General features: G+C 40.8%; 1 protein-coding gene across 6 annotated transcripts in view; it reads right to left on the bottom strand.

Moving 5' to 3' along the window:
* The window catches only part of LOC126335338 (KAT8 regulatory NSL complex subunit 1), a 344,378-nt gene that overhangs the window by 240,141 nt on the left and 87,758 nt on the right, over positions 1-16,479 (bottom strand). Inside the window, exon 1 of one of the 6 annotated variants that reach the window (XM_049998511.1) lies at positions 172-3,280. The exons of 2 other annotated variants lie outside the window; for them this stretch is intronic. The gene's annotated coding sequence lies outside the window, so the exon portion shown is untranslated. Of the gene's footprint in view, positions 1-19; positions 3,281-16,479 lie in introns of those variants that run through there. 3 more of the 6 variants (XM_049998545.1, XM_049998537.1, XM_049998529.1) reach the window with 3 other exon arrangements.

The following is a 16,479-nucleotide window of genomic DNA, read 5'->3' as shown; positions in this document are numbered from 1 at the left end:
AACTATTAACGGCAATTACTTGGTCATCCACAACACCCACGTGACAAAGGCAGGGCTTACGACACTAGGAAGCAAATCGGGAGAGGCAGGAGAAAATTTATTCATATTTAGGTAGCATCATGATACAAATGTCATTGGCACAACGCACTGATACATACGTAGCTCGCTTACCCAAAGCTCACTTTATTTCTCACGAAAAATCTGAAGACATGTATTTCACAATGACGAAAAATACCCTACAACAATGGCGGAATGCAACGTAGTGCTTTCTGCAACAGCTAGCGAACATTCGTCTACAAGAAATGACCGGCCAAGGCCTGGAGCTACTACTCAAACACAACATTTACTGCACGTGTGAGGAGAATGATAAAAATAAATTTTACCCGGCAAATAAATAGATATGAAGTAAACAATGAACGTAAATATTATACTAAGAATTGTATGAAATACTTTATACAAAATTTAAAGCAATCTGTAAAGATGTTAGAAAAAAAGCACTCAATTGCTTCAAAGTACTCTTCATGACATCAATACGCATTCCCCCCTCTCTAGCGCTTCTACTATTGGTCGAAGTGTTGGTCCGTGCTGCGTCCCCCTTCCTTGAACATTAAATTCCGTCTCAACACAAACATGTTTGAGTTTTTTATGTAGGAAAGCAACTCCTGTAATTTAAAGAAATGGCATTTCGTCTCAAGTGCTCAGGAAATACAAAAGTAAGCACAAAGTTTGACCAATTTTTAATTAGTCTTAACATCGCAATGGGGGGTATGTCTGCTGCCGCGAACAGCCAACGCTACCAGAAACAGCGTTCTGCAATTAAACAACTACAGTGACAAGTGCCTACCACAAACGGCGTGCCGCTTTGACACAATGAATGATACAATCATTCTTTTATATAATTATTTAATAATATCTGTAGCTTTGTCAGTGTCATGTACTCCAATGCCGAAAACTCACTGAGACGTTAATACCACTCAATTACAACATTTTGTTTACGAATTATTGTTATTCTAGGATCGTAAACAAAACATAAAAACCAGATGTTCGTGAAGTACGTCCAAAGTGCCAAAGATGTGAATTTCATGCGTGAAAGGATGCTTGTGTAATATGGTTGCAAAGTCTCTACACAGTGTTGAATTTCGGTGCTGTACACGTAAATTCGAGTTGTACATAAGAAGGACTTAAATTTTTAGGTGAATGTGTGATTAGTGTTCATTACACTCATGAGGAGGAGCAAGATTTATGAGGAGGATTAAGATTTATAGTCGCACGACTTATGTTGATGTGAAATCAAGGTGTCTGAGCTACAATGATTTTGGTAACTAGTTTTTAAGGGATTGTAGGGAAGTCTGGGATGATTTGAAAGATTATTCTAATCAAACAGTTGTAAAAAATGTAACTACAGCTTCTATGTGAATTTGTTTCGTAAGACAGTGACAGTTAAACTAATTTATTAAAATCTTGGAACTACTTTCATATTTCTGCTCCAAAAAGTTCCACTTAATATGATAGCTTATATCAAGTCTATGAGTGATTGCTTTGTGTAGATTGGTATGTTGGGATTCCAGAATTTTCATATTCATGTAAATATGATTCAGATACGCTAATAGAGTTTTTTTCAGTATAATGCACTCTGATGTAGTCTTAAAATATTAGTACATCACTGCACTTACGAGACATGTTCTAGTTTGATCACGAGTGATGGAAGAAACAGCTTTCCCAGGCCTTATCGTGAATGCAACACTACTTTAGTGCAAATATTATCACATTATATCTGATGGCACAAGAATTTGTCCAATAAACTTGTGCTGAAGAGCAGTTGGTTTTAAATTTCTGCCCAGCTGTCCATATTTAGATTTTTCTAAACTGATTGAGAGGAACGCTGAGTTTTTTTTTGCCAAGGATACACTAGATTTTCTTCCTTGACAATGGTTATGCTGGGATATTAAACCCCAATCTTCCTTTAGATATTAAAATATATGGTAACTTGACTGCATCCGTTGACTGCTTTTTATAATAGAGAATGATGCCCCTTCCAGTCTCACAGCAGAATATCTATTTTATTTAAAAAGTGTGCCATTTATTTTTTTTGGCACGTTTGAACTGAATCCAAAAATTTACTGGTCTGGTCTGATTCATGAGTAAGATTACAGAAATGAAGTCGCATAGCACTGACGGGATAGGTGGATAGATAGTTTACCCTTAAGTAAATTACTTACTCTCACTCATACACTTGAAAGTATTAGATTCAATCAAGACAAAGGTGCATAGGCTAGTTATCAGGAATTGTACTGACAATCTCCCCTTCTAGTGTTGGTCACACATGTTTTGAATGTTTCATCCACCATTTGGATTTTTAATATACTGCCACTGGATCATGATCTAAAATCATAGCATCGTTGTTTGACCTCATTGTGGATCATAATATCACCACAACAACAAAGGCAGTAGAATGTAATTTTGTGCAAATTTTAATGTGATTAGTAGTTGTGAAACCTTTCTTTTCCATGTGATACTATTATCAAAGTAAAAGTGCAAGCTCATGTCAAAAATGATGTAGGATATAACTTTTGAGTTTGACGATTTGATGTACAATGGGCCAGCCAGCTGAAGGCCTTTTCCCTTTCACCCACCATTACATATATCTCTCTCTTAGTGTAACAATAACGTTCCCTTTATGCATTAAAAATGATTTGTAGAAATTCTATGTCTGCTTGAATAAGGGTTTTACAACACTGTGACTGTTTATGAATTTATTGTGATGACTGTTGGTCATTCTTTAGAATAATACATAGGCCTAAATTGTTAACTCATGGTGGGATAGTATCACATCACTGTAAGTGCTGATGTCAAATGCCTGAAGTTGATCAATCACACTGGTTTCAATTCTGCTGCTGTGTGTTGTGCTTCGAAATTATGAAGTTTGTGACCAATCCTAACATGAAATTTTTGTACTGCATATCGTAAGGCATTTTCCCACTGTGCCTGCACATTGACTGGCATACGTGTTCTGTTCACTATACAATGACGAACTATTAAGTTTTCTATAAGTGTCAGATGATGCCATAACACGTGAAGCAAAGTGTTGTTAGTCTTAAAAAGTATTCCAATCATGCATCTCACCATCCTTTGAGCAAGGCACGTGTCGCAAAAATATTTGTATCTTTAACCTTACAGATTTAGGCTTGAGTACGATAGTGCCTTCTCCCCTCCCTTTCATTCCAACAACTTGGCCGTGATGGCACTGGTATGTAGCATAGCCTCAGGATTAGGTTAGATAGGAAGCTGATAATTTGGGACTTGGTAAAGCCAACTAATGTGAATGCAGGATATATGTAATGCAGCCAGACACCTATGTTCATTCTGTATTTATTGCACTTTTAGCTATAAAAACAAAAACTGTTGGGTAAATTAAGGAAACATATATTACATAATGGGTAGGTATCTCTGAGTATTTTGACACTTATTACAAACACATAAATCATACATAAAATATGAAATATGTAGGGGAGGGGGGGGGGGGGGTAATTATAGCTGACTTAAGTGGCTTCTAAAGAGCGTGTTAAAACAGGAAAGAAAATGTAAGTTGTTTGCACACGGTGTTCAATGATAAGAGAACAACCCACTTAAGTAGCTGAAGCTATGGCCTTTCTTTTCCTACAGATCATTTGTGAATTCTCAAAATTTACTTAAGAACGAAAAATTAATTTAATATCTCTCTCTCTCTCTCTCTCTCTCTCTCTCTCTCTCTCTCTCTCTCTCTGTCTGTCAAACAAACACACACACACACACACACACACACACACACACACACACACACACACACACACACACACAGTTTTGTCACTTCACTGTCTGTGATTCACTGCCAAAGGCAACTACATACGAAAATATTATCTTATACCTACATGGTGACACGGAAAATCACCAACACCGTGACTTTCTTTGTTAAAAGTCTGCTTACATAAAATATACACAAGTCTTGTAGGTCAATCTTCCATTTCTCCACATTTCAAAACAAACATTTTAAACATCGGCCTCTCCCATATTCTAGCAAGATTGGTGGGAGAGAGGGGTGGGGCTGTCTTCTCATTTTTTGATAATAGGTCTATATTAAATAACAAAAAAAAGGAAATATTTTTTCAGTTTCTAGCTAGACCTTTATATTGTATGTTGATGCTGACATATTTTATTGTACTGTTTAACGCAAAGCAGGCTTGAAACCGCAGCTACAGATGCTGGACATGCTCAAGTTAGCATTGGTACGCCATAGCATTCCTCATTGTTGGGAAATGTGTGATGGAACTATATTGGCTCTAATGGCAACAAATAGACCTGACCTCTTAGAAAACGTCCACATCAAAACTGGTATCAGCGACTAGGATGTGGTTGTGACGCAATGATTCCCAAAGTACAAAGGACAACTAAAACAAGCAGAAAGATATATAGAAATGTTCAGTAAACTAGATAAAAAATCATTAATGTCCTATTTCAATGAGGAACTTGAAACTTTCTGCACAGGGCATGAGTATGAAGGTTTGAGTTCAAAGGAATTGTTGACCATGTACTGTGTAAACATGTACTGAGTAGAACAGTTCATAATGGGAGGGAACCTTCATGGCATTCAGTCACTGTAAAGAAACTTCTAAAGAAAGAGAGATCGCTGCAGAGTAGCTGTAAAACAAAGCATAGGGCTATAGATAGAGAGCTGCTGAATGAAACACACTGGGCTGTCAAGAGAGCAATCCAAGATGCCTTCAATGACTACCGCAGCAGAATATTGTCAAGTGATCTTTCAGAGAACCCAAAGAAATTCTGGTCTTATGTAAAGTTAGTGTCCGGTCCTTGGTGAATGAGGCGAATGGAAACTGAGGGTAGCAAAGCAAAAGCTGAAATGTTTAACCCTATTTTCAAATGTTCCTTTACAAAGAAAAACCAAAGGAGACTTGCCCCAATTTAATAATCATACAATTGAAAAGATGAATGAAATAAGTGTTAGTAAGAGTGGCGTTGAAAAACAGCTGAAATCATTAAAAATGAACAAAGCTTCACGGCCCGATGGAATCCCTGTCAGATTCTATACTGAATTCGCAGCTGAGTTTGCCCCTCTTCTAACTATAATCTATCATAGATCCCGCAAACAAAAATCCTTACCCTGTTTTTGGAAAACAGCACTGGTCACACCATTTAGAAGAAGGGTAGTAGAAGTGGTTCACAAAACTACCATCCAAAATCTTGACATCAATTTCATGTAGAATCTTAGAACTTCATCTGAGCTCAAACATAATGAGATATCTTGAACAGGATGACCTCCTCACTGCCAACCACCATGGATTATGAAAACATCAATCATGTGAAACACAACTCTCACTTTTCTCACATGATATACTGCAAGCTTTGGATCAAAGCAATTAGATAAATGATTTATTTCTTGATTTCCGAAAAGGATTTGACTCAGTATCACACCTATGCTTACTGTCTTAAGTACGATAATATCGAGTATCATATGAAATTTGTGAGTGAATTGAGAACTTTTTGGTAGGGAGGTTGCAGCATGTTAAGGGAGTCGTCATCACATGTAGAAGTAAAGCGTGTTGGGGCCCTTGCTGTTCATATTGTATATTAATGACATTGCAGGCAGTAATTATAGTAACCTTACACTTTTTGCAGATAACATAGTTATCTGTAATGAAGTACTATCTGAAAGAAGCTGCATAAATATTCAGTCAGGTCTTGATAAGATTTCAAAGTGGTGCAGAAACTGGCAACTTGCTTTAAATGCTCAGATATGTAAACTGTGTATCATAAGACTATAATATCAATGAGTCACTGTTTGAATTGACAAACTCATACAAACACTTGGGTGTAACAGTTTGGTGGAATATGAAATGGAATGATTACACAGGATCAGTAGCGGGTATAACGGGTGGTATCAGACTTTGATTTATTGGTAGAATACTGGGAAAGTGGAATCAATCTACAAAGGAGATTGCTTACAAATCACTCGTGCGGCAGGTTCAGTATAGGTTCTAGAATATTATCAAGTGTGTGGGACACATATCAGGTGGAATTAACAGGGGATATTGAACGTATACGGAGAAGGGCAGTGTAATTGGTGTCACAGGTTTGTTTAATCCTTGGGAGAGTGTCACAGAGATTCTGAAGATCTGAACTCAAAGACTGATCAAGAGAGACATAAACTACCCTGAGAAAATCTATTAGAAACCTTCAAGAACCAGCTTTAAACTATTGCTCTTTGAATATAGTACAACCCTTTCCCCTTTATGTATCACTCATGTAGGGGCTGTGAGGATAAGATTATAATTAATGCGTGCGCCGCCATCCCCCCCCCCCCCCCCCCCCCCCACACACACACACGCGGATATTCAGTCATTCTTCTCACATTCCATACATGAATGGAACAGGAAGAAACCCTAATAACTGGTATAATGGGTCCTACCCTCTGCCATGCACCTCTCAGTGTTTTGCATACTATATATATATATATATATATATATATATATATATATATAAGTAGAATCAGCCCGGCCATTCAATTGAATAATGTGGAATCTAAATTTTGACACAAGCAGTGAGCTCCCAGGGTGCTGTCAACTATCTTGTGAATACTGGTATGGTGAGCATGGGGGGCCAAGCCATTTTAGTACTTCCTCTTTCCCTGTCAGAACTAAAACTAATTCCATCCTGTTAACAATCTATGTAGCTAAAACCAATGGTTATTCTCCAACTCTTTGAGTTTACCGACCATTCTGCCAGAAACTTGACCCTTAGAGAGCACTGGTCTGCACAGATGTTATTGGTGAGTGAATTCCCCTCCATATCACATTGGAAGCAATGGCACTGGGAGTGCAAAGGATCCAGAAACATCTATTTAACCCCTGCCAGGCTCTTGCATAACCTGAGGTGACAACCTGAATTCCCCCCCCCCCCCCCCTTTCCCTCGGTCCTACTTGAAGATTTCAATTGACAGCACCCTTCCCTGGGGGAAGTATCATGGTCAACTGATACGGGCCTGCTGATTTTGCTACATTACAATCATGTTGCTTCCTTGTCAGTGCTGAATGGACCAATTACCATCATGGGCTCTATCCCATCTGTCAGATTACATTCACGAAGCTGTGGGAGCATGTCTCCAACATGCTCACTTGTGCCGCTGGAACTGCTGTTCCCTTTGCTACAGTCCCTTTCCGCTGCTGTGTGGCTCCATGGTTGACCCGAGAAACTGCAACAGCCTCTGTAGAATTGTTGAAAGGCCCTGAAATGCTGCCCGTGATGTCTTAAATGCTAAGGCTCATTATATGATTAAAAGCACCAAGAAAGAATGGTGGAAGCACTACATCTCCTCCTTGCCAATATACGCCTCTTTATCGCAGTTTTGGGTTAGCTCCACATTATACTGGTCTGTCAAAGATCACCATCTGTTCTAGTTCTCTTCCTCAATGGTGTTATTTCTACCGATTCGTCTCTTCTTGCTGAACATGTTGCAACCCACATTGTGACTGCATTCTTTTCTTACCTGACTACCTTTCAAATGTATACACGACAAGTTTAAAGCCATCTACCTAGACCAGATGATCTGACATCTGAGTGTCACTCAAAGACATCATCTTCAACCATATTTCATTAGAAGGTGCTTTGCAATGGCAGTATAGTATCATTGTCGCAGTCCTTAAAGCAGACAGAAACCCCTTGTACATCAACATCTACCTACTGATTAGCCTTACCAATGTGTTCTGAAAATTACTTGAAGTAGTAGTAGTAGTAGTAGTAGTAGTAGAGGGTTTCGGGCGCACGACAGCAAGGTCTTCAGCGCCCGTTCAGTAACTTAGTGAGACAGGTGTCAAGAAAAATCCCAGAACAGGAATCTAAAACGGAACAGAAAACATGGGTAACAATAGTTGAAAAACGTGCTCACCCACACCAAAGCGTGGGATGAAGCAGAGTGTCAGCAGTAAAACATGGACAACACAGCAAGAAAACGATAAGAGGGAACTAAAACAATGTAGCAGATGGAAGTGGCTGGCTGACCGCAGGGAAAAAAGGGGAGGAGTCAGCCGCTCTGCAATACACTAAAACCTCCAGCCTAGAAGTTTAGGCCAGAGTCCACACACATCACAAAACTTAAAAACCCTAGACACACGTGTCTCATCATTAGCTAAAACAGAAGGCAGATCCCCATCAACTTGTGCTTCTGCCCATGCATCACGGTATAAAATGCAGTCTGTTAAAATGTGCTGGACAGAGATGTGCACACCACAAGCATCACAAAACGGAGGATCCTCCCGCCGTAATAAAAAGCTATGTGCGAGAGGACAGTGCCCGATCCGAAGACGTGTGAGGGCCACCTCCTCCCGCCTGAGCAACCGGCAGGAGGAACACCACGGCCGAGTGGTTGACTTTATCAACCGCAGTTTATTGGCTGTCACCGCCAGCCATTCGTCCTCCCACAACTCCATGCACTTCCTGTGGAGTGCAACGATGACCGACTGCAAGGGAATACGGCACTGGACCACATCCTGCTCTCTGCAGGCCTCCTTGGCATCCCGATCGGCCTGTTCATTGCCCCATATGCTGACATGACCAGGCACCCAGCAGAAGGATACTTCTGTACCCAGCCATTGGAGCAAGTACAGTTGGTCATGTATCAGTTGGACCATCTCCTCAGTCGGGTACAGGTTCTACAGTGATTCTAGGGCACTAAGAGAATCAGAGCAGAGAAGAAATCGATCACCCCGAACACGATTCATCTGCTCCAGTGCCTTCAGGATCGCGTGGAGCTCGGCTGCGAAAACGGTATATTCAGCAGGGAGACGAATCCGAGTAACTTGATCAGGGAACACTACAGAACAGCCAAGGAAATTCTCCTGTTTGGAGCCATCAGTGTACACGACAGTGAAACCGTGATGCACACCTAAAATGTTAAAAAACAGAGACTGGAATGTAAAATCTGGTGTGCGATCTTTCTTAAAATTAGTCAAATCTAAAATAAGTTTGGGTCTCCGGAGGAGCCAAGGTGGAGATCTGCTCCAACCGCGACGCAAAACATGAAAACCAGCCATCGACATCGCAGCGAGGCAATCCTGTGCGCGAATCCCATAGGGCTGCGACACACGTTGCCGGTTATGAAATAACTGTGCCAGAGGAGGCTGAGCAATGGTATGGTATGCAGGGGTGTATGCTGTGGACAAAGTTTTATACACTGTAAGTAGCCGTCGCCGCATATGAAGTGGCGGTTCACCAGCCTCTGCACAGAGGCTTGGTATGGGGCTAGTTCGGAATGCCCCAGTGGCCAACCAAAACCCATTGTGGTGCACAACGTCCAACATCTTTAAGTAAGAAGGCCTCGCAGACCCATACACCATGCACCCATAATCGAGTTGAGATCGCACAAACGCCCTGTAAAACTGGAGCAGACAAGTCCTGTCAGCTCCCCATGTACTGTGGCTAAGACACTTTAAAATACTTAAAGCCTTAAGTGACCGCCGTTTAAGGTCTTTAAGATGAGGTAACCATGTGAGCTTCGAGTCAATAATGAGCCCCAGAAACCTCACCATGTCTTTAAAAGTAAGAATAGTGTCCCTCATCCGCAACTCGGAAAAGGTTAAAATCAAACGAGAATGGTTAAAAAGAACACATACAGTCTTCTCGGTGGAAAACTTAAAACCACTCTTCCGCGCCCAGTCATCCAAACGCCTAATCGTAAGTTGCAACTGACGAGTTGTCGTTGCAAGGCTTGAAGAAGAGCAAAACAAAGAGAAATCATCCACAAACAAAGAACACTGGACAGGACTTTTCACTATGGACGTAATGTTATTAATAGCGATGGCAAAGAGAGTCACACTTAAAACACTACGCTGAGGGACATCGTTCTCCTGCTCAAAGCGATCAGACAGGACGTCACCAATTTGGTATCTAAAATATCGTGGCGAGAGGAAAGACTGAATAAAAAGAGGAAGACAACCACGAAAACCCCATTCGTGAAGTTGCTCCAGGATGAGACGCCTCCAAGTGGTATCGTAGGCCTTCTCAATGTCGAAAAATACATCTAGAAGGTGGTGACGGCGTAGGAAAGCTTGTTGTATAGCTGCCTCCAGGAGGGCAAGGTTATTGAGGTGGAACGAAACCTACCGAACCCACACTGAAAGCGACTAAGGAATTGCCGGGATTCTAACATCCAGACAAGGCAGCAGTTGACCATCTGCTCCAAGGTCTTCCCTATGCAACTAGTGAGGGCAACACTACGGTAGCTACTCAGGCTCGTGCGGTCTTCCCAGGTTTTAAAAAAGGAATTAAAACTGCCTCACGCCACGCGTCAGGAAAGTGACCAGATACCCAAATAGCATTAAAAAGCGCGAGGAGGATTTCTTTGTTGCGCAATGTGAGGTGCCATACCATACTGTAATGGACCCTGTCGTGACCAGGGGATGTGTCACGAGCTCCAGACAATGCAGAATCCAGCTCGCACACAGAAAATTGGCAATTGTAAACTTCATGAGAGGTGGACTGGAAGTCCAGACTACATCTCGCAGCAACGACTCTATGGTGCTGGAAACCTGGATCCTGACTGGTTGTTGCAGTAACTGTGGCAAAATACACTGCCATAGTTTGGGCAATGTCTCACGGATCCGTGTGGAGAGTACCATTATTCATTACAGCCCTCCTCTGCCAGGAATTCTCCGGATGGTCTCCCACACAAATTACTTGAAAGTATGGTAGCCCAATGATTATGCTGGGTTCTCAAATCACGGGGCCTTTTCCCTCCTACTAGTGTGGTTTTGTGAGGGGAAAATATATAACTGACAACTTGGTTAGGTCAGTAACAGCAAACAGGCTCTTTCTAAAAGCTACCATGTCACTACTAATTTTTTATCCCTCCCGCCCATGAACCGTGGACCTTGCCATTGGTGGGGAGGTTGCGTGCCTCAACGATACAGATAGCCGTACCGTAGGTGCAACCACAACGGAGGGGTATCTGGCCAGACAAATGTGTGGTTCCTGAAGAGGGGGAACAGTGTGGGTGATTGACTGATCTGACTTTGTAACACTAACCAAAACGGCCTTGCTGTGCTGGTACTGCGAACGGCTGAAAAAGCACGGGGAAACTTCAGCCGTAATTTTTCCCGAGGGCATGCAGCTTTACTGTATGGTTAAATGATGATCCTCTTGGGTAAAATATTACGGAGATAAAATAGTCCCTCATTCGTTTCTCCGGGCAGGGACTACTCAGGAGGATGTCGTTATCAGGAGAAAGAAAACTGGCGTTCTACAGATCGGAGCGTGGAATGTCAGATCCCTTAATTGGGCAGGTAGATTAGAAAATTTAAAAAGGAAAATAGATAGGTTGAAGTTAGATATAGTGGGAATTAGTGAAGTTCGGTGGCACAAGGAACAAGAATTTTGGTCAGGTGAATACAGGGTTATAAATGCAAAATCAAATAGAGGTAATGCAGGAGTAGGTATAATAATGAATAAAAAAATAGGAGTGCGAGTAAGCTACTACAAACAGCATAGTGAACGCATTATTGTGGCCAAGATAGACACGAAGCCCATGCCTACTACAGTAGTACAAGTTTATATGCCAACTAGCTCTACAGATGATGATGAAATGTATGATGAGATAAAAGAAATTATTCAGGTAGTAAAGGGAGACGAAAATTTAATAGCCAAGGGTGACTGGAATTCAAGAGTAGGAAAAGGGAGAGAAGGAAACGTAGTGGGTGAATATGGATTGGGGGAGAGAAATGAAAGAGGAAGCCCTTGGTAGAATTTTACACAGAGCATAACTTAATCATAGCTAACACTTGGTTCAAGAATCATAAAAGAAGGTTGTATACATGGAAGAAGCCTGGAGATACTGACAGGTTTCAGACAGATTATATAATGGTAAGACAGAGATTTAGGAACCAGGTTTTAAATTGTAAGACATTTCCAGGGGCAGATGTGGACTCTGACCACAATCTATTGGTTATGAACTGTAGACTGAAACTAAAGAAACTGCAAAAAGGTGGGAATTTAAGGAGATGGGACCTGGATAAACTGACTAAACCTGAGGTTGTACAGAGTTTCGGGGGGAGCATAAGGGAACAATGGACAGAAATGGGGGAAAGAAGTACAGTAGAAGAAGAATGGGTAGTTTTGAGGGATGAAGTAGTGAAGGCAGCACAGGATCAAGTAGGTAAAAAGACGAGGGCTAACAGAAATCTTTGGGTAACAGAAGTGATACTGAATTTAATTGATGAAAGGAGAAAATACAAAAATGCAGTAAATGAAGCAGGCAAAAAGGAATACAAACGTCTCAAAAATGAGATCGACAGAAAGTGCAAAATGGCTAAGCAGGGATGGCTAGAGGACAAATGTAAAGATGTAGACGCTTATCTCACTAGGTGTAAGATAGATACTGCCTACAGGAAAATTAAAAGACACCTTTGGAGATAAGAGAACCACTTGTATGAATATCAAGAGCTCAGATGGAAACCCAGTTCTAAGCAAAGAAGGGAATGCAGAAAGGTGGAAGGAGTATATAGAGGGTCTACACAAGGGCGATGTACTTGAGGACAATATTATGGAAATGGAAGAGTATGTAGATGAAGATGAAATGGGAGACATGATACTGTGTGAAGAGTTTGACAGGACAATGAAAGACCTAAGTCGAAATAAGGCCCCGGGAGGAGACAACATTCCATTAGAACTACTTACAGTCTTGGGAGAGCCAGCCCTAACAAAAACTCTACCATCTGGTGAGAAAGATGTATGAGAGAGGGGAAATACCCTCAGGTTTCAAGAAGAATATAATAATTCAAATCCCAAAGAAAGCAGGTGATGACAGGTGTGAAAATTACCGAATCCTCAGCTTATTTCACGGCCGCAAAATACTAACGCGAATTCTTTACAGACAAATGGAAAAACTGGTGGAAGTCAACTTGGGGGAAGATCAGTTTGGATTCTGTAGAAATGTTGGAACACGTGAGGTAATACTGACCCCACGACTTATCTTAGAAAATAGATTAAGGAAATGCAAACCTACATTTCTAGCATTTGTAGACTTAGAGAAAGTGTTTGACAATGTTGACTGGAATACACTCTTTCAAGTTCTGAAGGTGGCAGGCGTAAAATACAGGGAGCAAAAGGCTATTTACAATTTGTGCAGTATCCAGATGGCAGCTATAAGAGTCGAGGGGCATGAAAGGGAGTGAGACAGGGTTGTAGCCTGTCCCCAATGTTATTCAATCTGTATATTGAGCAAGCAGTGAAGGAAACAATAGAAAAATTTGGAGTAGGAATTAAAATTCATGGAGAAGAAATTAAAACTTTGCGGTTCACTGATGACATTGTAATTCTGTCAGACAGCAAAGGACCTGGAAGAGCAGCTGAACGGAATGGGCAGTGTCTTGAAAGGAGGATATAAGATGAACATCAACAAAAGCAAAACAAGGATGATGGAATGTAGTCGAATTAAATCGGGTTATGCTGAGGGTATTAGATTAGGAAATGAGACACTTAAGTTAGTAAATGAGTTTTGCTATTTGGGGAGCAAAATAACTAATGATGGTCGAAGTAGAGACGATATAAAATGTAGACTCACAATGGGAAGGAAAGCGAAGAAGAGAAATTTGTTAACATCAAGTATAGATTTTAGGGTTAGGAAGTCGTTTCGGAAAGTATTTGTATGGAGTGTAGTCATGCATGGAAATGAAACATGAGATGATAAATAGTTTAGACAAAAAGAGAATAGACGCTTTCAAAATGTGGTGCTATAGAAGGATGCTGAAGATTAGATGGGTAGATCACATAACTAATGAGGAGGTACGGATGGAACTGGGGAGAAGAGAAATTTGTGGCACAACTTGACTAGAAGAAGGGATCAATTGTAGGATATATTCTGAGGCATCAAGGGATCGCCAATTTAGTATTGGAGGGCAGCACGGAGGGTAAAAATGTTAGAGGGGGACCTCCAGTTGAATACACTAAACAGATTTAGAAGGATATAGGTTGCTGTAGGTACTGGGAGATGAAGAAGCTTGCACAGGATAGAGTAGCATGGAGAGCTGCATGAAACCAGTCTCTGGATTGAAGACCACAACAACAACATATGGTTATGACTGCACTTGGGACAATCATATTTTACTTATTCTCCATGACTGGGAGTTTTTTATTTATCAGTTCCTGTCCAACCTCTTGTTTCAGGTTAGAGATGATACATCACTCAGCCAGCCACAGGTCCAAGACAACAGTGTCTCACAGGGTTCTGAGCTCAGTGTTACACCCTTTGTCATCGCCATCAATGGGCTAGAGACCTCCATCAACAACTTTTGGCATTTGTTATCTCCCAGTTTCTAACCTTGGCTCGAAGGTGCCTCTGCTTGGACCCTTTCCTTTGGCTTCCAATTCTCTTCACCAAAAAATGTGAGCCTTGCATTTGTTTCGTCATGCCATGGTCCATCCTGGCCCCAGAACTCTACCTGGCTACCCAGCACCTGTAAGTTATTGTGCAGCCCCACTATTTGGGACTTCTCTTTGATAAAAAGCTGACATTCCTCAACTAAAGACTACCGGCATGCAAAAGCTCAATGCTCTCTGCTTCCTTGCCCACACCTCTTGGGGTGTGGGTCTACTCTACATTTACCATTCCCTGATCTCATTTCATTGTACTACAGGTGCCGGGCTTGTGGTTCAGCGACACCTTTGGTTTTGAAATTATCGGACCCAGCCCATCACTGTGGAGTAAGATTAACTACTGGCACCGTTTGGAGTAGTCCCACAGTCTGTGTCCTTGCTGTAGCTGGGATCTTAACACTTCAGGTCTGATGGTATCAACTCCCATCCACTTATGCAGTTTCCTAAACATCCAACCTGCCAAACTCTTTTTGAATTGAAGGGACATTGATTCAATGATACTCCTCAATGATACCCCTCCTCAAGTGGCACTACCAGTGTGAGGCCCCTTGCTAGGACCCCCCTTCTCCCCTCAGAATGTGCTTTCTGTGTTTTCTTCAACCGTTCCTCCCCTTGGTGAGTACGCAGACCACAAATTAGGACCAATCTATTTCAAGGACGTAAAGTTCCAGTTGGTCCCATGACCTTTCTGTTTTTGTTGGTCCTTCAGAAATATCACGATCCTATTAGCATTTATACAGTAAGCTCTAAAACCATAAACAGGGCAGGACATGTGTTTACATCTCTCACCAGTCAGATACAACATTGTTGCCAAATTGTGTAGTGTTTTATAGCAGAATTGATAGCTATTAACAAAGCTCTATGCTTTATTACAAAGGCTGCTCTTACTTGCATTTCAATTTGTAGTAACTCAATGAGCAGTCTTCAGATCATTGACCAAAGTTACTCTTGTCACTTTGTGGTCTCTGCTATTCATGGCTTTCTCCCTGAATTTACATGGGAATACTCCCAAGTGTTAATGAATGATACTGATGAAATATGGTGGGTATGAAGATAGGCAAAATAATGCTGTGGGTGTTTTCTGTTTATGTTTAAGTGGGTAAAACATGCCCTGAAAGGCAATTTTGCGTATTAGGTTTAGAGGAAATGTCTTCAACATGATGACATATATATAAAAAAAAAAAAAACAAAAAAAAAACAGTTTATCATATAAAAGTTGATACATAATTAATTTTCTTGAAAAATGTATAATCAACTTTTGCAATAATTTGAAATTTTGCACCCCACCACCTCTAATTAATTTTGAAAAATGAAAATTTTTGTTACAACAGAAATTGAAGCAGCTTTCAAACCACATACATCCATGTGTAATAAAGCTGGTTTCTGCAATTCCATTTTTGAAAAATAAATTGCACACAGTGTGCTGTATGAGTGTTTTCAACATACCTAATTAAAAAAATCTTAAGATTCATTACTATTCTAATTATCTATTTTACTGGTACATGTAAAATCCAGCATGAAATGTAACAATATTGTGAAAAGGATAGTTGCTACTTACCATATAACGGAGATTTGGAGTCGCAGATGGGCACAACGAAAAGACTTACAAAATAAGCCTTCGGCCAAAAAGGCCTTCATCAGAAATAAGCAACACACACACACACACACACACACACACACACACACATATATGCACTCACGTAAACGCGACTCACACATACACGATCACAGTCTCTGACAGCTGAAGCCAGACTACCAACTACAACAAAAAGTCTGGCTTCAGCTGCACAGTCGTGCGTGCGTGCATGCGTGTGTCCCACAAAGTTCTTGTTGGCAGTAACTTATTTTGTGACAATCTTTTTGTTGTGTCTATCTGTGACTTAGCATCTCCCCTACATGGTAAGCAGCAACTATCATTTTTGTAATATTGTTACTTATACTTTTTTTGTGTTTTAAAACTGTTATTTTACATTCATGGTTTTTCCCCTGTTTTAAGTTTACCATTTCACGTGCATGTATTTTATTAATTTAAAGTAATTTAAAGTCCCTTAACCACCACCCAGC

The sequence above is a fragment of the Schistocerca gregaria genome, chromosome 1 (genome assembly GCF_023897955.1).
Source record: "Schistocerca gregaria isolate iqSchGreg1 chromosome 1, iqSchGreg1.2, whole genome shotgun sequence".
Classification (NCBI taxonomy): domain Eukaryota; kingdom Metazoa; phylum Arthropoda; class Insecta; order Orthoptera; family Acrididae; genus Schistocerca; species Schistocerca gregaria.
The sequence above is the reverse complement of the archived record's forward strand: the minus strand, read 5'-3'. Positions and strand labels throughout refer to the sequence as shown.